The sequence below is a fragment of the Schistocerca cancellata genome, chromosome 8, assembly GCF_023864275.1.
Source record: "Schistocerca cancellata isolate TAMUIC-IGC-003103 chromosome 8, iqSchCanc2.1, whole genome shotgun sequence".
NCBI classification, from domain to species: Eukaryota; Metazoa; Arthropoda; class Insecta; order Orthoptera; family Acrididae; genus Schistocerca; species Schistocerca cancellata.
In genome coordinates, this window is record NC_064633.1 from 320,162,481 (window position 1) to 320,186,761 (window position 24,281).

A 24,281-nucleotide genomic window follows, 5' to 3' on the forward strand; every position below is an offset into this window, starting at 1 on the left:
ATAACAAAAAGGAGACACCATAAAATCGGCATTCTTCAGGTTGCCTATGCGTCTTTAGGGATATGAAAAAGTACAGCACAGTTCGGTGATGGTTCTTTTGTAACCTACAAACATTTAGTGAAGATTAATATTCCCATTTCAGGAGCAAGAAATGGTTAATAAGCTGTACAAAAGAAGACGTTTCGCTGAAAGATTTCATGTACCCACAAAATAAGTGGCGTTTTGTTCACTACATTTTGAGCCAAAGCAATTTTTTTAATGTGGAAAATAAAAAGAATAACTGACATGGAATGCAGCGCCTTACATACTAGATTCAAGTAATAGAGAAAGACGAAGGTGGCTCATATGGATCTCTAACTTATTAGGTTCAAATGGCTCTGAACACTATGGGACTTAACTTCTGAGGTCATCAGTCCCCTAGAACTTAGAACTACTGAAACCTAACTAACCTAAGGACATCACACACATCAATGCCCGAGTCAGGATTCGAACCTGCGACCGTAGCGGTCGCACGGTTCCAGACTGTAGCGCCTAGAACCGCTCGGCCACTCCGGCCGGCTAACTTATTAGGTACACATTTAATCTGTTTCGGCAAATTGATGGAGGATAGGCGAACAGAGGAAAGGAATGTGAGGGGACACTGCTGTCAGCTATATTGGAACATCACGCATATCCGGAGCGATGAGTGAAGGTAAGGTAACCACTGCGCCATACGGGACTATCTCGGTACGTCCACGGCCGATTCACACTCCCATCGAGTACCTCCTATCCGCATTCATGTAATAATCTGTTTCTGTTGCTGGTGCCTTTCCCTTTTGCAGATGATACTCGTTCAATTTTTGCTGGTCATCACACAATGACTGAGAATCATTATTATTACTATAATACGTACGTTTATGTAAGTTAACAAAGTTTGTATCATAGTTTACCTGTTATTGTCAGAACTTCATATTACGCAGAATAATACGACGAAAATTGTATTTTGCTAACGGGTGCTTCGTGGGTGAGCCGTGGCTCCAGCACCCACATACATAATGTTGTGGGTTTCATAAAAACAAAATAAAATAAATATTTCTCACTTGCCTTTATCAGAAAGTAATGAACTATTAAAACACTGAGATGGAAGTTAAATTGTCTGACCTCTAAAATACATGGTGTTTATAAATGAATATCGGGGTTTTAACGCTTTATAATATTTATTGCATTAAACTTATAATTATAAATGATATGTCAAATGAAAGAGCAACTCAAACAGTTTTACCAAGAACATTATAAATGTTCAATATGAGCACTATTTGTCACACGGCTTATATCCGATTTCTTCCCAAACTTGATAAGTGTGTCTTCAGTGATTGTAGCAACAGCTACCTCAATCCGGTTTCTTAATTCAGGAAGTTCTGCTGGTAGCGCAGGTACGTACACACGATCCTTGATGAAGCCCCCAAAGGAAAAAATCGCAGGGCGTTAGGTCGGGGTGAACGTGGAGACCATGCAAAGCAAGCCCTGTCATTGGGCCCCTTGCGGCCTATCCAGCGCTTGGGCTATAGACTTGATGTGTGCCGTGTGACAAATGGTGCTCACATTGAACATTTATAAGGTTCTTGGTATGATTATTTGAGTTGCTCTTTTATTTGACATATCATTTACAACCGTAAGTTTAATGTAAAAAATATTATGAAGTGTTAAAACTCCGATATTCATTTACAAACACCCTGTAAATCTGTTTCAGAGGTATTTGTGCAAAAGCCAATCGAGCAACACACTCCCCCGTTCCTTGTCTTTTCTGGCCAAGTCAAAGACATTCCTCAGAATAACATTCGCACTATGCTGTGAAAGGAATCCAGTCTCTTCGGCTTACTTTCATGTTTCCTTACAAATGAAGCGTTAAGGTGTGTCCACTCAATTCGTCAACAATTGTTTTAAAATATTTGCTTGCCAGTATTGAACAATTATAAAGAATAAACTGAGATACAAGCAAGCCGACTGTTACAGACTACCTCAACAATTATTTTTTAACGTACCAGCGGTGTGGCTTAAGATTTCAGTGAAATTTTTTCAGGTAATCTGGATTGTTTTCGTTTTGTTTGTTGAGACAATGGCTTTGAAGGACGCGGGAACCTATATTCAAAAAGTCTCTCCGCAGTTCCGTATGATTGTTCGCCTGCCTGGGTTACTCCCACTTCAAGTGGACTCTCCCAACATTCCACTGTTTCGTTTATCTCAGCCAGCGTCAGTAGTATCGTCGATGTGTGTCGTTACGTGTTGGCGTGAACGTTTAAGTTTAGTTCCTTTGTCGTGTGTTTCGTTTTTGTCAGTGTTAAAATGCTAACCATTGAAGAATGTGTGTTTTTAGTCGAACAAGTGTTCAAAGCGGGCGGTAAATACACAATTGCAGTTCGTCAAACATTTAATTCAGTTTTCTCGGAGACAACACCCCCACATCGCGATACTGTGCAAGATCTGACTAACAAATTTCGAAGTATGGGTTCATTGACAGATGCACCGAGAAGTGCAGCGTTTTGTCTGAGGATAAACTACTCGATATTTCCGATAAAATGTCCATTAGTCCGAACAAGTCAGTAAGAAAACTCGCCCAGGAAATCCATGTTAGTGTCGGAATGGCCCACACAGCTGTAAGGAAAAAATTACAACTTTTCCCATACAAAGTGACAGTCGTGCAAGAACTGAAAAATACTGATCATGGCAACAGACTGCGTTATTGTCAATAGTCGAAACTTTCATTCAACAAAACGGAAGGGATATTCTTAATGAAACGTTTTTCACTGATGAGACGTGGTTTCATTTATCCGGGTACATGAACTCTCAAAATTCTCGTATGTGGAGTACTGCAAATCCATTGTGTATTCAGGAGGAACCACTTCATTCTGTGAAAATAGGAGTTTGGATTGCAATTTCTAGACGTAGGATTGTGCGTCTCATATTTTTCAACGAAACATTAAACGCACAACGATAGTGCAGTGAGTTTGATTTCGGTATATTCACTGCGGCGTACGGCACGCGTGGCTAACAATCATACGGCACTGAGGAGAGACTTCTTGAACACCCCGTAGTAGACTGAAGGAGTGTTACGCAATAATAGCCAGTACAAAGAAGAGGGTCTACTGACGGAATGCGTGTAGCAAAACCTCTTCGTCGGGCAAGAATTTTCGCAGTTTTCAAACGTCCGTCTTCGTGATACCAGTCTGTAGAAGCCCTACGTTATGCTTGTGTCTTTTAGGCTACTTAAGGCTACGTAAAAAATAATACTGACATCTAAGTAAATGGAAGAAAGCGAATAAGCTGTTGTTTTGAAAAACTAATAAGAGAAATGTGATTCAGTTTTTCAGGCAGCGCTGCAATCCAGCTTTGCAATTTAGGATCTCAAATTATGCAATCGGAAAATGTAGCGCTTGATAAAGCGTGTTCTCTTGTTCAGAAGCAGCTGATAATTTATTATGCTGTCGACTCAGTTTTTAAGAAGCAACGCAATCGGCTGCATCTTTGGCAAAGAAATGGGACATTTTAATTTCTGTTTCGGCATTGCTGTAACCAAGTAAATGACCAAATTTGAGGGTATGCGTAATGTTAACTATTTATTCAAAATTATTTTCCCAAAATTAATTAATTCTGTTTCCGACAAAAGGATTCACAATGCTGTAGTAACTCTTCAGAATAAATATGAGGAGGATTTATCCAGTAAATTCTCAGTCTAAAAAAGAAATAGCCTCATTAACCTCTCGGTAGTTGATTAACAAAAATATTACTAACAGAGAATTCAATGACTGAAAACATTTTGCCTGCTCGGACGACTCTCGTTTCAAATTGTATCGAGCTGATGGACGTGTACGGATATGGAGAGAACCTCATGAATCCATGGACCCTGCCTGTCAAGCTGGTGGAGGCTCTGTAATTGTGTGGGGCGTGTGCAATTGGAGTGATATGGGACCGCTGATACGTCTAGATACCAACTGAACAGATGAGAAGTACGTAAGCACCGTGTCTGATCACCTGCATCGACTTATGTCCAGTGTGCATTCCTAAGGACTTGGGCAATTCCAGCAGGACAATGCGACACCCCTGACGTCCAAAATTGCTACAGAGTGGCTCCAGGAACAGTCTACTGAGTTTAAATACTTCCGCTGGCCACCAAACTCCCCAACGTTAACATTATTGAGCATATCTGGAATGCCTTGCAAAGTGCTGTTCATAAGAGATCTCCACCCCATCGTACTGGTACGGATTTATGGATAGCCGTGCAGCATTCGTGGAGTCAGTTTTGCAGCATTCGTGGAGTCAGTTTCCTGCAGCACTACTTCAGACATTAGTCGATGTCCATGTCACGTCGTGTTTAGGCACTTCTGCGTGCTCGAAGGGGCGCTGCGGGCTATTAGGCAGGTGTACCAATTTCTTGCATTACTAACTGCATTACTAACTGAGCGGCCGTCCTAGATCAGACACAGTAATTTGATTTAAAAATACTTGCTTTTACATTGCTAGCGAGAGGTTTTAGGACACGTACAGTTTCCAGTTACTAAGAGTACAAGCATATACGTTTCGCAGTCGTCATCAGGCTTTCTTACTGGTAGGTCCGTTAGTGTCGCTCAGACTGCTAGATGGCAACAGCTTGCCGGCCAGTGTGGCTGAGCGGTCCTTGGCGCTTCAGTCTGGAACCGCGCGACCGCTACGATCGCAGGTTCGAATCCTGCCTCGGGCATGGATGTGTGTGATGTCTATGGTTAGTTGGGTTTTTAAGTCCTAGGGGACTGATGATCTCAGATGTTAAGTCCCATAGTGCTCGGAGCCATTTGAACCATTTGGCAACAACTTTCACACGAGTGAATGTCTCGACTGCTAGACAGTGACTGTATCGTGGGTGCCCGCTACCCCGCGTCGCTCGCCGCGGCCCGCGCGCCCGGCACAGCGGCTGCCGGCTGCAGGTTCGCAGCCCGCCTAGCCCGCTCCGCTCGCCTGACCGCCACACTTGCACCGCCGCGAGCCCGATTAATAATGCAGACCGCGCCCCGGATCCTCCCATTACGGCCTCGTCCGGTCTCCGGTTCAGGTTTTCGTTTTTACGGCGTCGCTGCCGAGATTCGCCGCCCACGTTTCGTGCGGGAACGCAGTTTTCGATTAAGACTGCGTAAAGGGAAAAAAAAAAAAGCGTTCTGAGGAGTCGGGAGGTGGCAGGGAGGAGGAGGGGGTGAGGTGGGGGGGGGGGGGAGAAGACCGGGGAACTGCTGATGGACCGCAATGATTGGAGAATCCCGTTCCGACAGCTCTGGTCGCCGGCTTGACAGCGCGTGCCGCGGGCAGTCTGAGACGTAACAAATGTATTCCTCCATCTGTACCCACTTTTATGCTTTATTGATGTTTGTATGCCTCGGTTGTGAGTGGGAAGAGTCATAACACAACAGTTAATTAGACCAGCCTGCATTTCTAAAATTTTTGTCAGATTATTTCTTCGCATTCTTCGAATGCGAAAATATTTTGTTGACACCTACCTAAATGAAACAAGTTTACTGTTACCAGTCACCGTTTTATTTATTTCCACGACGCGTTTCAAAGGCTTAAACTTCCATCACCGGGTGGATTTACTTTAGTTAATATGACATTTGTGTGTGTGTTGTGTCACAATTTTTTAGAGGAACTTGTGGCGCTGCCTCCATTGGTCACGGGTTCCTTTCGCTGTGGTAACACCTCACATGTATACTGTCACAGCGAGAGGAACCCGTGACCAATGGAGGCAGTGCCACAAGTTCCTCTAAAAAATTGTGACACAACACACACACAAATGTCAAACTAACTAATGGAAATCCACCCGATGATGGAGGCTTAAACCTTTGAAACGCGTCGTGGAAATAATAAAAAGGTGACTGGTAACAGTAAACTTGTTGTTTCATTTAATGTCAATAACAGTCACGGTAAAGCCTAACCTAAAATGTTCGCATTTAAAGACACACACCTACATAGGGCGGAACGACCACCACGATAAAACAAGGGATATCAGAGCTCGTACGGAACGATATAGGTGTTCATTCTTTCTGCGCGCTATACGAGATTGGAATAATAGAGAATTGTGAAAGTGTTTCGATGAACCCTCTGCCAGCCACTTAAATGTGATTTGCAGAGTATCCATGTAGACGTAGATGTAGATGTTGTTCTGCAATCCTTTGTAATGCTGATTCCGAAAATTACTTTTATTACGTAGAAGTACGTCACGATTTTTCGCAATAAGATCTCATATGCATTTGTCTTTTGTTTTTAGACATCTTTTCCGCAGTCGCAGCTTAGGACGTGAACCTTTACACTTACACTTTAACATAACGTTGTGAAATTTTCCAACATGGTTTTGAGAACTTTCATTTAATTCGGATGTTTTTTATTCGTTAGAAAGTTTTCGGCAACAGACCTGAAGGCATCTCCTTCTGCATCTGCATTTTTTCTCTAACACACAATGTACTCTCAGATTCGTGATTCTTCACCAATTCGTGAATCTGAGGGCCAACAAAAATTCCAGCTGTCAGTTTTTCTTGGCAGATGAAGACAAATTTAATAGAAAGTTGTAAGCAATTTTTCTTTTGGTCTAATAGCGGTTGATGCAAGATGCTTTTAGTGTCAAGCTCAAAAGCGTCCGATTTGGTCAAACCTTTACATACCAGTGCTTTTGCTTTACCCAGCTGCACCTCTGACATTAAAAGCGGGGCATTTTCGTGTACCGAGGGTTGCTATCCTTGAAAATTTCCTATTACTAAAAGTAAAATGATTTTCATTCAATTTTGAAAACACGGAACTAATGACAGTTCTGAAATTAGCATATAAAACTTAACGAAAAACACGTGTTCATTTTCAATTATCTGACGTCATGTAGACTGCTGTTACCCTAACTTTGTGATAGTAGCTTGCAGTAGCACTTCGACACAACAGGAGTAATAAAAATACCAGAAAGACAGAAACAGAGCGGAAATTATATAAGCGACATAATAACACAAAGTCCGAGATACATAGCCAGAGGCTGGTCCCGGCGGAGGTTCGAGTCCTCCCTCGGGCATGGGTGTGTGTGTTTGTCCTTAAGATAATTTATGTTAAGTAGTGTGTAATTTTAGGGACTGATGACCTTGGCAGTTAAGTCCCATAAGATTTCACACACATACATAGCCAGACAAAGAGTGTGTGTGTGTGTGTGTGTGTGGGCATAAATGTGCTAACATAACGCGAGCTGACCGATTTTGTTGGTATACCAACGCTGCTGCTTGCAAAGATTCAACATGACATATCAACAATCGTCGTAGTCTTCTGAAAATCTAGAAATACTGAATCATCCCCTGTCGGCAGCACCCATTACTTCGCCTGCTTATAATGCTTGTAACTCATAGTGTAAAGAAAATCTAATGATTGTATTTGAAATTGTTAGCTTTTAATGTGCTGCAATTGGAACAGCTGCTTTAAAACGGAAGTTTCGTGTTGTAGAGTACTATAGTAGAAGATGCTTATAACTTCCCATTAGGAGAATTAATTAATCGATTCTGTTGTTGTAATCAATAAAATAAACTTATCTAGTAAAATTTGTCTCTTCGTGGTCTTGAGTGAAACATTTTCACCGCCCAAACGAACTAAAAGGTAGTGCACTCTCACCTATACAAAACAAAAACAAATGGCCGTAAAAATGCAAATCAAAATCTGTGAGGGCATTTTATCTTAGGCAATGAAAACCCACGGGAACACTAACTGAAAGAGTAAGTCATGGAATGAAATAAATTTATCTCTCAAAAGGTTTAAAACCCAAGCTCATTGAAAACTTGTAATATTTCATGTCCAGACATATTCGTAGCACATGAATGAGTTTCAGACACTGTCGTACGTAGCCAAATGTCGTATTACATTTACTCTTATAATACTGTACGTATTTGCACAGATTTATAATGCTGAATTATTGATATTTCTTATATCAAGAATTGTCCGCCCCCGGTAGCTGAGTGGTCAGCGCGACAGACTGTCAATTCAAAGGGCCCGGGTTCGATTCCCGGCTGGGTCGGAGATTTTCTTCGCTCAGGGACTGGGTGTTGTGTTGTCCTAATCATCATCATTTCATCCCCATCGACGAGCAAGTCGCCGAAGTGGCGTCAACTCGAAAGTCTTGCACCAGGCGAACGGCCTACCCGACGGGAGGCCCTCGTCACACGTTTTAAAAAAAATATCAAGAATTATAGTTTAAATACATCTTCAATAAGGTGTGACAGCCATTTAACCGTCCACAACAAAGTATTCCATTCGCTACACCAGTGCAGTTCGAACTACCTTCATCAGCCATTCGATATACTTTGCTGGGCACACACATTGTGCAGATCTCTCTTGAGCTACGCTTACCGGTGTTGTTTCGTTCTATTTCGTAATATAATCTGCCCATCTGTATAGTATCTGTGTTTCCTCACATGACGGACAGTCAAATGAAAACTGAACACTCGCCACAATGGGTCCGTGGAATCGTTCCATTCAAAAGAAGTCATCACACGCGTTATCCCGCTGGGACTACGCGATCAATTCGTGGTTCGCGGAATGCGTTCGCCAGCTGACGGTCTCACAACCACACCCACTCTTGCACTTCCTCGTCCGACAGAAATCGGCGTCCACGCATGCTTTTCTTCAGGTCGCCAAAGGCGTGAAAACCGGTGGAAGATCCGGGCTATACGGAGGATGTTGCAGTGCTTACCAATCAAATCACTGGAGCGTAGCCTTCGTCCGGTTGACAGTGTGGGCGTGGGCGTTGTCGTGCAACAGAATGGTCCCCTCCGCCAGAATTCTGACAGCCAGAGAGCAAACGGCAAAGCCAGCAGTGGGAACATGCCACATCTTCCCTGCCAAGGAAATCCAAAGCTGTTCAAATAAGATCCGGTAAGACCTTCTTCTTCAACTGCAGGGGCCCTCCGTACGTCGACTTTCTCGAGACTGGAAGCACCATCAATACGGAGCGCTATGGAGACACTTTGCAGAAACTGCCACGCGCCATAAAGTCATAACGCCTGGAAATGCTAAGCCATTTTTCAGCAATACAACGCCCGTCCACATGTGGCGCATTTCTGTATGAATTGTCTGCTTTATGATACCTTTCCCAACCGAATCAATGCATACATGCAGGCCAGCGGAAGGTGAAATGTGGTACTGGTAAGGCGGTTCGTACTGCCAAGTTGTTTGAAATTTTGATTCGATTTTGCTATCACTGAAATAACATCACGTTCGCCCCTGGTAGGTGAGTGGTCAGCGCGACAGAACATCAATCCTAAGGGCCCGGGTTCGATTCCCGGCTGGGTCGGAGATTTTCTCCGCTCAGGGACTAAAAAAATGGTTCAAATGGCTCTGAGCGCTATGGGACTCAACATCTTAGGTCATAAGTCCCCTAGAACTTAGAACTACTTAAACCTAACTAACCTAAGGACATCACACACACCCATGCCCGAGGCAGGATTCGAACCTGCGACCGTAGCAGTCCCGCGGTTCCGGACTGCAGCGCCAGAACCGCTAGACCACCGCGGCCGGCCGCTCAGGGACTGGGTGTTGTGTTGTCCTAATCATCATCACTTCATCCCTATCGACGCGCAAGTCACTGAAGTGGCGTCAAATCGAAAGACTTGCACCCGGCGAACGGTCTACCCGACGGGAGGCCCTAGTCACACATTTTTATTTTACACCCTCTGAGCCATTAAAATTTTGTTTCGTTTCTTCCTCCTCTTTTGGGTGCTTTACTTTCTTTTATCGGACAGTGTATATTTCTTTTTCTGTTTAACATTGCACAGCAGACAAGTGCAGCGAACCTGTGGACTGGCCATCGGCTTGTACGTTTTTCGCGAACACTGCTAACCACACTCTTTAGAAAGGAAGCGTTCGACGCTACTCTCCTTTGCTTTCACTTGATGACAGGCAATAGACAAAATAAACACAATTATGAAGTTACAATTTTTACTTGAACCTTAGTGCTTTAAAAATAATACAAACTCACCTTACATATATCAGTTCTCGAAGTACGTAGCGCGCCGAAAAGTGTAGCACACAACACAATAATATCGGATAGAATTTGAAGGAAAATCAGCATTGGCCGTATTTTGTTGTTTTATTGCCAGCAAAATCGATTTTCGGTCAAAAATGGTTCAAATGGCTCTGAGCACTATGGGACTCAACTGCTGTGGTCTTAAGTCCCCTAGAACTTAGAACTACTTAAACCTAACTAACCTAAGGACATCACACACATCCATGCCCGAGGCAGGATTCGAACCTGCGACCGTAGCGGTCGTGCGGTTCCAGACTGTAGCGCCTTTAACCGCTCGGCCACTCGGCCGGCGATTTTCGGTCACTTAGTGACCATCCTCAGTGCTGCAATATGCAATTAAAATTGGTATGCACTGATATCAAGCTGTAACCACAAGCTCAGAGCGATCACATAAACTCCATGGAGTCGCCAGTCAACAATAATATCGGTCATATAACAATGCCCCATACGGTAAAAAAAACTGCATTTGCATTGTGTTTTACCTTGCAGGGCGAATGATGCAAGAGCGAAATATTACACTTTTAATCACCTTTGCGTGTACAGCGGGCAACGCGTTTGTCCTCATTCTTACGTGTGTGAACCTGTTCTCCGGCCATATGTGGACGGACAATACCAGTATAACTCACTTGCTGCGGAATGACTCAGCGGGTTTATAAAAATTCAACGTTTCCTTACCCAGTGTTGCTGGCTCAAAGCCTTCTCCGAGCAGGCAGGGGCTTAAATTTCACTGCTTATCGTTTATAAAATTTACTGTGCTGGCCGCTTGCCACAGTTTAATATCAGGTGGGAAATACCTCCGACGAAAGCCATAACGATAGAAATGGACGCGACGCAGTCCTTATAAAGTCTTCTTTATGTTGTTACAGATGTTCCCGTAGTCATATAAACACCGTCTTCAATTTTACTTGGACTTTTGACCTTCACGTTAGAGACTAAACCCAGAATGCTCTGTACGGACACAGACTTTCCCTATGTTTCGCATACATATTACACTTCTTTTCTTTATGTGCACCATTCTGTGTTTTAAAATTGACCTGCTGTTTGGAACAAGTCAATCTGCACCATAGTACAGCTCTGTTTCTCTAACCTTTCGAAGTAAGAGGTGTAGTTAGACTTGATCATATATTATTTAAATATTCCATTCGCCATTACGCAGAGAAGTTTATAAAAAATAGAAACAGGACACATTAGCAGCCATTATAAAATAGGTAGATAATCTTAATACGGGCTTCCATATTCTAGTTATTTGTCGTAGCCTGACGTTAAGCTATGCAGTTCACTATTGTTAGCCCTAGAAAACTAAAGGGGGGAAAATGTGCATTGGCACTAAATCATTGTAAATTGTACTGCTACATATTTCATTCAAAGGACATCATAATTTATAGTTTATGCGCTAGTTAATTACATTTATAAAGTCTCCGATAGAACGTCCCATACAAAATAACTACAAGATGTACTGTTTTATACCCTATAGCGACGATACCATATTGGTACAAGCAGCATGTGTCCGAATCAGTACTGATGACTGAAACCCAGAACCATCTTACACAAGAACACACACAGCAACAGAATTCCAAAATCAGGTTAAGGATCCAAAAAACAAGGTAATTGCCGATTCGAGAGTCGGCGAAAGCATGGCTCCCATAAAGAAATACGACCTGCCCTACGAAATACGAACTGTAATAATGGTACAAAGCTAATGGCTATACTCACATACCCACGTAACGTGTTTTCCGCGGCCCCTGTCGGTACATCGCAGGAGCGGCTGGATATTAGAGGATGGTCACATTTACTTCGAACGAGCCTCATACGATGTTTCAGTCAAATAAACTCTGCTGTTGTTTCTCCAGCACCGTCTCGTCAACAGCTGTCATACTGAATTTACCATATAGCGGATTTTAGTGATTATTGTGAACCAACAACTTTTTTTTTTAGGTATGTGAGGGAATCGCATAGTAATATGGATGCACAATACATTACACCATCTATTACTATGATCTATTTCGTTCATCATATTTATTTTTAAATTTTGTCTTGGACTTGTAATGCGTTTCACGAAACCGTAAAGTTATGGAAAACACACTGCACGAACTGGCGGGTCAGCAAACAGTAATAGCTGCAGTCCAGTAGCAGAACAAAAGTTGTCAAACTGTCTACGACGATGGAGAATAATTGTTCAAGCAGTGAAAGCTTAAAAAATAACATTTAAAACACGGGAGGCGATCTTTAGATGTATTACATTAAGTTTATAAAGAGTATTTCAATGAAAAATCGTCGTGATAGCTTATAGTAGCCTATTTTTATTTCAACAATGCAGGTGATTTTGACAACTTGTAAGTGCAAGTAGTCAATATACTTGAATCAAAATTATTCCACCAGAACATAGCCACACATTCGAAACAACAAATTTTAGGCAGCTGGATTGTGGCAGTAACGTTTGAGGGAATATTTCTTTTTGTTGCGTTAAATTCCTTCGTGGAAATTCATTCTACGGTTGTACTACCGAATACTGGTAAGGCCTCGAAGTCTTATTTACTCGAAGGCAATAAGCATACTGCCCATGCCACCGAGCGAGGTGGCGCAGTGGTTAGCACACTGGACTCGCATTCGGGAGGACGACGGTTCAATCCCGTCTCCAACCATCCTGATTTAGGTTTTCCGTGATTTCCCTAAATCGTTTCAGGCAAATGCCGGGATGGTTCCTTTGAAAGGGCTCGGCCGATTTCCTTCCCTAACCCGAGCTTGGGCTCCGTCTCTAATGACCTCGTTTTCGATGGGACGTTAAACACTAACCACCTACCACCATACTGCCCATGGGATACGAATCTTCTGTTACGGCGACGATATCTTGCGCTTTGTCGAGAACAAAGGAATTTCTTCAGCTGCAAATAAATATTCTTTGTAATTGTTGAAGTGGAAATACGTTCGAGTTTATTTCTGTTTCACAGGTCAACAAACACTGGCGTGTCTTCCGCACTCGTAAATAAACTGTCCTCGCTTAGACAATATGGCTTGAAGGCGAATACAATCTTTGTTTTTTTTTAAACAGTGATTGAACATTGCTAATGAAGTTTCCATCACTAATCTTTGCTGAATTAACGTAGAAATACATAAATTGTCTCTATGGAAGCGCGCTATAACGAATATATGAAACGAGTTGAGCAGTAAGGGACATTTGCTTGCATGGCATAATGAAAATGAGATAAATGTTTTCTACTCGTGTACATAACACATGCCGCATTGAAAATATGTGAAAAATTATAACTGTGTGTTTGACTCTGTGTCTAATCCGGAAACTTTCCAAAAAATGGGTCAAAAGGTTGTAAGCACTATGGGACTTAACATCTGAAGTCATTAGTCCCCTAGACTTAGAACTACTTAAACCTAACTAACCTAAGGACGTCACACACATCCATGCCCGAGGCAGATTTAGAACCTGCGACTGTAGCAGCAGCGCGGTTCCGGACTGAAGCGTCTAGAACCTCTCGGTCACAGCGGCCGGCGGAAACTTTCCATTCGTGGGCTGTGCGCTTCTAATTGAGACGTCGTTGGATGTCATACAGTTTCTAAAACTACACACATCAGCACTGATGTTTGTCACTTCCGCTTCCGATGGAATTATTACTCGTCAGGCTACGGATTAGACACTGCAAATTTCTCGCAGAGACGATATTTTTCAACTATATTACAGAGCATTATACTGTACTTTGAGGTGACCAAAGTCGTAAGATATCTCTTAATATCGTGTCGGTGTAATGTTACAACTCGACGTGGCAAGGACTCAACAAGGTTTGGAAGTCCCTTGCAGAAATATTGAGCCATGTTGCCCCTAAAGCCATCCATTATTATGAACGTGTCTACGGTGTAGGATTTTGTGCGAGAAGTGACCTCTCATAAATGCTCCATGGGATTCAAGTTCCGGCGATCTGGGTGGGCAAATTATTCGCTCGAACTGTCCAGAATGTTCTTCACCAATGGCGAACAGTTGTGGAGCGGTGACGTGGTTGGGAACATGAAGTCCATGAGTGCCTTTAAATGGTTTCCAAATAGCTTAACATAACCATTTCCAGTCAATGAGCGGTTCACTTGCACCAGAGGACCCAATCCCTTCCAAGTACAAACAGTCCACATCGTTTAGATCCGCCACCAGCTTGTACAGTGTCTTGCTGACAAACTGGGTCCATGAAATGACAATTAAATCAAGAACCTAAGCTGTCGACAGGCGTTGATACACATCAACTGGGACAGTTGAAAATGTGTGCCCCGGCTGCGACTCGAACCCGGGATATCCTGCTTGCATGGCAGACGCTCCATCCATCTGAGCCACCGAGGCCACAGAGGATAGTGCGACTGCAGGGATTTATCCCTTGCACGCTCCCCGTGAGACCCACATTCCCAACTTGATGTCCACACACTACATTCGTAGTGCTCTGCCCATTATACTCATTACACAGACAATCTTACCGAGTCCTGTAAGAGTTCGGGCAATGCGTGTGCATTCAGCACATAACAAGAAGGTCAATGGCTGGTTAGCCTTAACTATATGAAGATGGTATCTGTTCTTTCGGACATGTCAGAACTCTTCTGACCAGACCACGATTTTCCAGTAGTCTAGGGTTCAACCGATATGGTCATGAGTCCAGGAGAGACGCACCAGGCGCTGTCGTCCTGTTAGCAAAGGCAATCGCGTCTGTCGCTTGCTGCCATAGCCCGTTAACAGCACATTTCATCGCGGTATCCTAACGGATAAGTTTGTCGTCTGTCCCACATTAATTTCTGCGGTTGTTTGACGCAGTTTGCTCGTCTGTTAGCACTGACAACTCAATTCAAAGGCCGCTGCTCTCGGTCGTTAAGTGAAGGCCGTCGACGTTGTCCGTGGTGAGAGGTAATGCCTGAAATTTCGCATTCTCCGCACACTTTTGACACTGTGGATCTCAGAATATTGAATTACCTAACGATTTCCGAAATCGAATGTCTCAAGCGTCTAGCTCCAACTACCATTCCGGATGCAAAGTCTGTTAATTCCTATCGTGAGGCCATAATTACGTCGGACACAATTTCGCATGAATCAGCTGAGTACAATGACAGCTCCGCCAATGCACTGGCCTTTTACACCTTGTGCACGAGATACTACGCCATCTGTATATGCGTATATCGCTATGCTATGACTATTGCCTCCTTATTCCTGTGTGTCAGTAAATGGACGTGTCACATATACAACGCACCTTCTCCAGCAAGCTATTGCTTCATTCGTTATCTCGCACTTCCATTTACATTCTGAAAGTGTTGTCACAGAAATAAAATTATAATAGGTTCGCTTCGTCTTTGTGGAAGAGGTTTTTGGTCGGAAAATAAATACAATGCTGGTCATTAATATTGCAACACCATGAATGTGTCATGCAGGAGAAGATCGAACTGGCATAAAGTATACCGGGTGATCAAAAAGTCAGTATAAACTTGAAAACTGAATAAATCACGGAATAATGTAGATAGAAAGGAACAAATTGACACACATGCTTGGAATGACATGGGGTTTTATTAGAACTAAAAAAAATACAAAAGTTCAAAAAATGTCCGACAGATGGCGCTTCATCTGATGAGAATAGCAATAATTAGCATAACAAAGTAAGACAAAGCAAAGATGATGTTCTTTACAGGAAATGCTCAATATGTCCACCATCATTCCTCAACAATAGCTGTAGTCAAGGAATAATGTTGTGAACAGCACTGTAAAGCATGTCCGGAGTTATGGTGAGGCATTGGCGTCGGAAGTTGTCTTTCAGCATCCCTAGAGATGTCGGTCGATCACGATACACTTGCGACTTCATGTAACCCCAAAGCCAATAATCGCACGGACTGAGGTCTAGGGACGTGGGAGGCCAAGCATGACGAAAGTGGCGGCTGAGCACACGATCATCACCAAACGACTCGCTTAAGAGATCTTTCACGTGTCTAGCAATATGAGGTGGTTCCAATAAAACCCCATGTCATTCCAAGCATGTGTGTCAATTTTTACATCTCTATCTACATTATTCCGTGGTTTATTAAGTTTTCAAATTTATACTCACTTTTTGATCACCCGGTCTTACATGCTTGAATACACAGATGTAAGCAGTTCAGCACAAATCCACAAAGTAGGGAGTAAATATATCTACGTTGCTTATATACCGTGAGAGAGCTAAGGCAGACTACCCCAAATATATACAGAATGAATAAATATATCGAGTTGTGGTTCTCGCCATGTTATGGCGGACAATATGGCGAATTTTATGACGTTCACAGATAATTTTTATCGTTAATAGTTGCCGAATTACTACGCCTAGTTTGTTTCACTAACTTTTTTTTCTAACGGGACTGTTTACTTTTTTCTGTATCATTTGAAAGAAGCTTGTAAACGAACTTCAACAATATATCACGTATAAGACATGATCAAATAGTATCAAAATAACACCGCCACAAACCACTGTCCCGTCGTCAGGAGAAAAGCCCCATTATACCAAATGTAACCAGACACGTAAATCAGGTATGGTTCTCGTGTTTACCTGTGCTCCTGAAGTCCATCGGTCTGTGTTCTTCTGTTGTAGCAGTCAGTTAACTTGCTCGTAAAGCTACTGAGACATTCACAATGTATATGGCAGTCGAAAAAGTGAATATCGTTTATGGCGAATGTTGCCGAAGTATTAGAGCAGCGGTGTGGTTGTATGCTGATCGTGCCATGCATTCACGATCTGATCGTGCCATGCATTCACGATCTATCTTTGCGGACATTATAAAAAGAAGTTCTATAACCTGGAAGTGTGGACAATAAAATAAGCCAAGGAGTCAATCTTCGCAATATGCACTAGTCTTCAGTAGAAGATACACGCTGATTCGAAGACGTGGATAAAAACAACGCTTGTGGTCTACGAAAGTTTTGGTGGGCGCTTCTCAAGATACGCACCATTGGCCTCTGTTTTATTGTTAGGAATCTAAGTACACTCAAGTATCCCGAGTTCCTAAGATATGCAGCTTGGACTATTATTGGAAAACATCCTACTGGACATAACATGACGGAAATCACTCGCATTCCACACGTATTATGACTGAACATCTTGAGAGAACATTTGGAGAGCATTGGAACGGTCGTTAAGGAAACGCAACATGGTGTGTACACTCCCAAGTTTAAAACTTCTAAAATTTTGTCTGTGGCAAAAATTAAAGCAAGAGGTCTATTTGGAAATACTGACGACTGCCGCATGCGTAATGTGTCTTACAACAAGGGCTTGTGCTGCCGTTAACTCCATATGAAATTTAACGTGCAGTATTGTTTCTCCAGAATCGCTTTAGAGCGTTTAAGAATGTTCAAGGTCAACATTTTGAGCATTTGATAGACAGCCCTGCTAATAAACACACTAACCTTGCCTGTGTTCGTGCTTGCTTACATGTGATATAATAGGGCAGACGTTTGTGGAACCTCTTCTCCTGACTACGGAACAGTGGCTTGTGGTGCTGTAATCTTAAAACTATTTGATCAAGTCTCATACATGTCATGTCGGTTCCTGTCTCATCGAGATTGCAGTTTAGTGTGAGGTGGTATTGCTACATCGCGTTGGTGGGTTCCCACAACTGTCTTGCGTACATGAAGACATGCGCGGAAAGACGGGCTACCCCTCAAATGTAAAAGCTTAGAGATAGGTGCTGCCATCTGTTGCTGGCTACAGGAACTATCAAAATTGACATAGGTCTCACCCCTAAATATCACATTAGGATGTAGTACGATGCAGAGAATTTATTGCGTTCCGCTAGATATGATTTCTGTAATGTCAAAAACGGGCTGGCGTCCCTCTACACTCCGGTTTCCTTCCACTGGAAAGCAGCTGAATAGTTTAGTAGCAGAACAGCCAATACCGTGCCTTATGATAAACAGACAACAGATAATTAACTGCAATTTGGAAAGGTTTGGGGGCAGACGTAGATAACACTGGAATTAATAAAAGTGCAAGCACGAAATATAATCCTTGTGTAATACATAATATTAATCACTTTATGAACCTAGTTTAGTGTGTTTGAAGTGTACAGTTAGCACATTCAGTACAGAATACAAATAGTGAACATGGCGGATGTAGAAATGGGAGATGTTGACGAAAGTGTGAAAAATCAGTGCAATTTATCGAAAGAGTAAGCGTAATCCACAGAATTGGTGCAAAGAAGTTGACAAGAAGAAGCAAACAGTGGTGAAGAGTACAGTAGGGAGTAGTTAAAATGGTGGAATCACAAGGTTCAGATTGAGCCTATGTGAGAAAATGCTTCGATTTTGTACCTGCAAGTACACGGGAGAAATTGTTTCGTGATTTCCGAAATCTAAGTAACAATGATCTTCAAAATTCTTATCTGTTTGGATGTGTGAATATGAATCCTGCCAAGCCAAGGTATACTAACGATCCAGATAGGAGTAGACGGCAGACAACCAACATCTATAACGTTACAGTAGGTGAAGTAGACATTCAGATTTATGAGAAAGATTGTATAGCAATCTTCGGTATAAGTAATGGACGCCTATGCCGTGCGAAAAATAAAAAAAAAATTTTTAACTCCTGAAGTTAGTTTCTGTGTTTCGTTAGGCAACAAAACCCTAGACGTACATTCACAATGATAAATTTATGTGTAACATGATATATTTTATTTAACGCGGATAAGCGGGGGGGGGGGGGGGGCGGCATGTTAAAGAGGCGAGTACTGCCTATGAAAATCTGAAAACGGACTCAGAATTTTCAGAAACTCATAATTCTGCTGCGGTCAATACTTTCATCAATGGATGCATTGTTTTGAGACATCAGACCACGATAGCAGTCACTGGCTCGATGTACCTGAGCCACATGTGAGCGTTATCACGAATTTTCCGTTTTACGGCACTTTTTACTACAGTTAATGATAATTTTTGGTTGTGGGCGTTTGATAATGTGCAAAACAAATCTTCAAATATTATTGTTCGTCTTTATTAATGATTATTTTTCATGTTACGTTCCAATATAAAGGATATGACAGGTCAGAAACAATAAATGGTCCATACTGTATGGCCGGCGGCTGTGACCGAGCGGTTCTAGGCACTTCAGTCCGGAACCGCGCTGCTGATATGGTCGCAGGTTCGAATCCTGCCTCGGGTATGGATGTGTGTGATGTTCTTAAGTTAGTTAGGTTTAAGTAGATCTAAGTCTAGGGGACTGATGACCTCAGATGTTAAGTCCCATAGTGCTTAGAGCCATCTTAACCATACTGTATGGATTTGCGTTAAAAATAACAATAAAATAGTTCGATATATTTTTTGCAGTCTCATTTATACAACCCTATTTTTCTCCATTTCTAAACACTGTGCGTAAGCCAGTTTTTTTTCGCGCATGTCTTCAAATGAAATCAGTGGGTTCAGCATGGCCAAACTGAACGCCATGCAGGATCCCAACGGCCCCATGCGTCCAGTGCTCGACAGAAATTACAGAGCTGTTTGGGTCCCTCACTGTTGGCTAATAATAATAATAATAATAATAATAATAATAATAATAATAATAATAATTAAGCGAGCTGTAAATCAACCGGTTTTCCACAGTAAAGATCTCATGCACTGTCAGAATTTGCTGACAGAAAATCTGACGAAATTTAGTGATTACTTCCAGAAATAGAGAGATTTTTTCCTAACCCAGATAAAACAGGTTTCTACGTTCAATCTAAATAACAGAGATGCTCAGGAAGTTATACGTTACCGTAGACGGAATCGAAATGGCATATAACTGCAACCTAATATATCTAGGAAACACTCTGGATTGGCCCCTGACATTCAAACAACAGTGCATCAAGTTTATTAAAAAGCTTGACTCAAGAGTGAGTCTACTTCGCAAGATTGCTGGAAGCAGTTAGGATGCTGACATCAGTAAAATACGCACTGCTGGTCTTACTCTTGTGTGTCACACTGCTGAATTCTGCGCTCTTGTGTGAGAAAACAGCACCCATACAACGAACATTGATGTGCAGCTTAATGAAGCTATAAGAGTTTGGAACTTTTAAATCTACCCTCATTCAGTGATTACCCGTCCTAGCTAATACTGTTATGCAAGATCTAAGGAGGGAAGCAGTAAAGATTAACTAGTCCAATAAGATCAGATCTCGTAAGAAGTCTCACTTGTGCGATGCCCTGCAAGATTTACCAAAAACTTGTCTGAAATCACGTAAACTACTTTAGGTAGATTCAGAAATTATCAGTATTTTCGATGTGGCCTGGAATGAACATCCACCCAGCAACTCTCACCTAGCTTAAGATCCAACAAAGAAGGTCGAGGGGAACCTAACCTAACCTAACCTAACATGCTGCAGGGCAAAATCTGGTCGAAGCTGAACTGCATTAGGAAGGGTGAAAGGAGCAACGTTTACGCCTAGAGGAAGTGAGTTTCCCGTTCATCTGGTGCCCGCGACTGCGGAGTGGAGGAAAAAACAATAGTATACATTATTAACGGTTTCCAACTGCGAGCATTTGACGGTGATCTGAGGACTCTAAACTGACTCCAGAGTGCTTTTGACTGGTTATCACATCTGGACTTTTTCATTTGGTTGTAGATACTTTTATGTATTAATAAAACCACATGGTAAGTAAATAAAAGTGGAAAATTATTTGTAGAGTGAATATTTCACGCTGCAGCCGATTGTGCGGTTTTCTACCATGAAGTCTGGCCCGTGGGAAAATTTAAATAATGAGTGATGGATACCTATGGTGGGACGACTTCGCTTCTTCCACTGTTCGTTTAACGTGAGAAGAGGTAAGATGGAGTAGTGTGCGCACTGAGGTACATCGTCGTTCACGTTTTTCTGGCTCTGTTCTTGAGTGGTAGAGGACAGGAAATGACGAGCAGAATGCGAAGTACAGTAATAATGTTCATACATTTCACTGTGTCTTATAAACAACATTCGTAGATTTTGCACCTTACAGTCTTATCTGACTGATATCACACGCTATCACCAGTCATCAAATCCGCGAGTTTCATGTCCTCGCCGGCCGGAGTGGCCGAGCGGTTCTAGGCGCTACAGTCTGAAACCGGCGACCGCTACGGTCGCAGGTTCGAATCCTGCCTCGGGCATGGATGTGTGTGTTGTCCTTAGGTTAGTTAGGTTTAAGTAGTTCTAAATTCTAGGCGACTGATGACCTCCGAAGTTAAGTCCCATAGTGCTCAGAGCCATTTGAACCTTTTTTCATGTCCTCGTTACATTCAAATGTATGAAGGGTTGCGGGTAATATGACGAATATTCAGAATACTTTTGTCTTTTCGTTACTACATTTCAACGTAACGTGTTTTCACAAGCAAACTGCAACAGCACTGAACTATCACTTCCTTAAAACGTTTTAACTTTGCGGAACTATTTATGCGTAAGCTTAACACATCAGTTTATGTATTACAAAGAAGCAGTTACCAGCTGTTATAAATAGCCAGTGGATGAACTCATCAATAAAATATCTCAGATGTTAGCTGAATCCATAAATCAATAACGACTTTTTAAATTTCGTTAATCTTAGCGAGTAGCAGACTTGGTACTGACGGACTTGCAGCGTATTTATGACCGCGCACTAAGAGTACGCGAAAACAAAATTGAAAACGTGTTTTCACAAACGCCGACACGGAACTCCCTACTGGTCCTTTTTCTGAAGCATGATATGTTACGTAGTATCCCGACGGCTTCAGTTTTATTTTGTTTTAGTCTGATTACCGCTAGTTGTCGGCAAAATGCTCCCAGAACAAGTTTGCTCGCATCAGCTGAGTAACTACTGCTGGAGCAGGTGACTTTACGTAAACAACAAATTGTATTTATTTTCACTGAAGGTGAACGGTACAGATGTTACCAACGACGTGGACACGGTTTCGCACATCTGTGGAAGTATATCTTTTATGTTTCGTACCGCTGTCCTGCATGTGGGACTACAGCTATTCTGCTCTCTCTATCAGCTTGCCTCCAGGTGCAACCACGAATCCTTAAACTATAACCTTTCCAAAACCTTGGCAATGGGGCGACCTACACACAGTTTCCGTTCCTCGTGACCTCTACCTGACAATTTACAACCAACACACCAAGTTAAACTCTAAGGCAAAAAATAAATAAATAAAATAATAATAATAATAATAATAATAATAATAATAAAGAAAAGAAGACTCGTTAAATTGTGTAAAGCTTTTAACCTAGTCATGAAATCAATAGCATTCAAACACTTGCGAAGAAAACAGAAAACTTGGTCATGCGCAAATCCGAATCTTGGAGAATATCAAATTGATCACGTTGTCATCACGCGAAAAGCACAACGAGAGATCCAGAATGTTCAAGTTCTGAAGAATGCCAATCTGGATTTATATCAATGTCTTTCAAAGATTAAAAATTAAGCTAATCCAAGAATTACAGAAACACAGGCAAAGAAGATAGATTTGACGCGGAAAAGCTGATGTCTAATCGAGAATTCACTCGTAAACATGAATCCTTAGATCCAGAGTGCTGGGAAGAATTGCAACAAGGCCTGGTCAGAACAGCAAAGGAAACTGTTCCGCTTCTGAAACTGAAGAAGCATGCTTGGTTGAACAGTGATTGTGAGGCAGCAGTGAAGCAAAGACAGCATGCGTGGCAGAGATGGAATGACAAGAGGACTGAAGCTAACAAAACTAACTTCCTGATGCTACACTACTGGACATTAAAACTGCTACACCAAGAAGAAATGTAGATGATAAACGGGTATTCATTGGACAAATATATTATACTAGAACTGACATATGATTACATTTTCACGCAATTTGGGTGCATAGATCCTGAGAAATCAGTATCCAGAACAACCACCTCTGGCCGTAATAAAGGCCTTGATACGCCTGGGCATTGAGTCAAACAGAGCTTGGATGGCGTGTACAGGTACAGCTGCCCATGCACCTTCAACACGATACCACAGTTCATCAAGAGTAGTGACTGGGTATTGTGACGAGCCAGTTGCTCGGCCACCATTGACCAGACGTTTTCAGTTGGTGAGAGATCTGGAGAATGTGCTGGCCAGGGCAGCAGTCGAACATTTCCTGTATCCAGAAAGGCCCGTACAGGACCTGCAACATGCGGTCGTGCATTATCCTGCTGAAATGTAGGGTTTCGCAGGGATCGAATGAAGGGTAGAGCCTCGGGGTAACACATCTGAAATGTAACGTCCACTGTTCAAAGTGCCGTCAATGCGAACAAGAGGTGACCGAGACGTGTAACCAATGGCACCCCAAACCATCACGCCGGGTGATACGCCAGTGTGGCGATGACGATTACATGCTTCCAATGTGCGTTCACCTCGATGTCGCCAAACACGGATGCGACCATCATGATGCTGTAAACAGAACCTGGATTCATCCGAAAAAATGACTTTTTGCCATTCGTGCACCAGGTTCGTCGTTGAGTACGCCATCGCAAAAGCTCCTGTCTGTGATGCAGCGTCAAGGGTAACCGCAGCCATGGTCTCCGAGCTGATAGTCCATCCTCATGTAAACGTCGTCGAACCGTTCGTGCAGATGGTTGTTGTCTTGCGAACGTCCCCATCTGTTGACTCAGGGATCGAGACGTGGCTGCACGATCCGTTACAGCCATGCGGATAAGATGCCTGTCATCTCGATTGCTAGTGATACGAGGCCGTTGGGATCCAGCACGGCGTTCACTATTACCCACCTGAACCCACCGATTCCATATTCTGCTAACAGTCATGGGATCTCGACCGACGCGAGCAGCAATGTCGCGATACGATAAACCGCAATCGCGATAGGCTACAATCCGACCTTTATCAAAGTCGGAAACGTGATGGTACGCATTTCTCCTCCTCACACGAGGCATCACAACAACGTTTTACCAAACAACGCTGGTCAACTGCTGTTTGTGTATGAGAAATCAGTTGGAAACTTTCCTCATGTCAGCACGTTGTAGGTGTCACCACCGGCGTCAACCTTGTGTGAATGCCCTGAAAAGCTAATCATTTGCATATCACAGCATCTTCTTCCTGTCGGTTAAATTTCGCGTCTGTAGCAAGTCATCTTCGTGGTGTAGCAATTTTAATGGCCAGTAGTGTAGAAAACACGCTACAAAGATCATACGGGGAGTGAAGCGTACATTTGAGAAAACGCAGTTGGCACAAATTGAACACGACTTACAGAAGAAAAATACACGAAACTCCTATAGAAGTTTTAAGGCTAATCTCACCAGGTACAATCCTCCAAGCCAACACTTC

The 24,281-nt window shown here is 42.6% G+C and overlaps 1 protein-coding gene across 1 annotated transcript in view; it reads left to right on the forward strand.

The window, feature by feature from the left end:
- The window catches only part of LOC126094912 (myogenesis-regulating glycosidase), a 693,284-nt gene that overhangs the window by 240,806 nt on the left and 428,197 nt on the right, over window positions 1–24,281 (forward strand). The gene's annotated exons all lie outside the window — the stretch shown is intronic.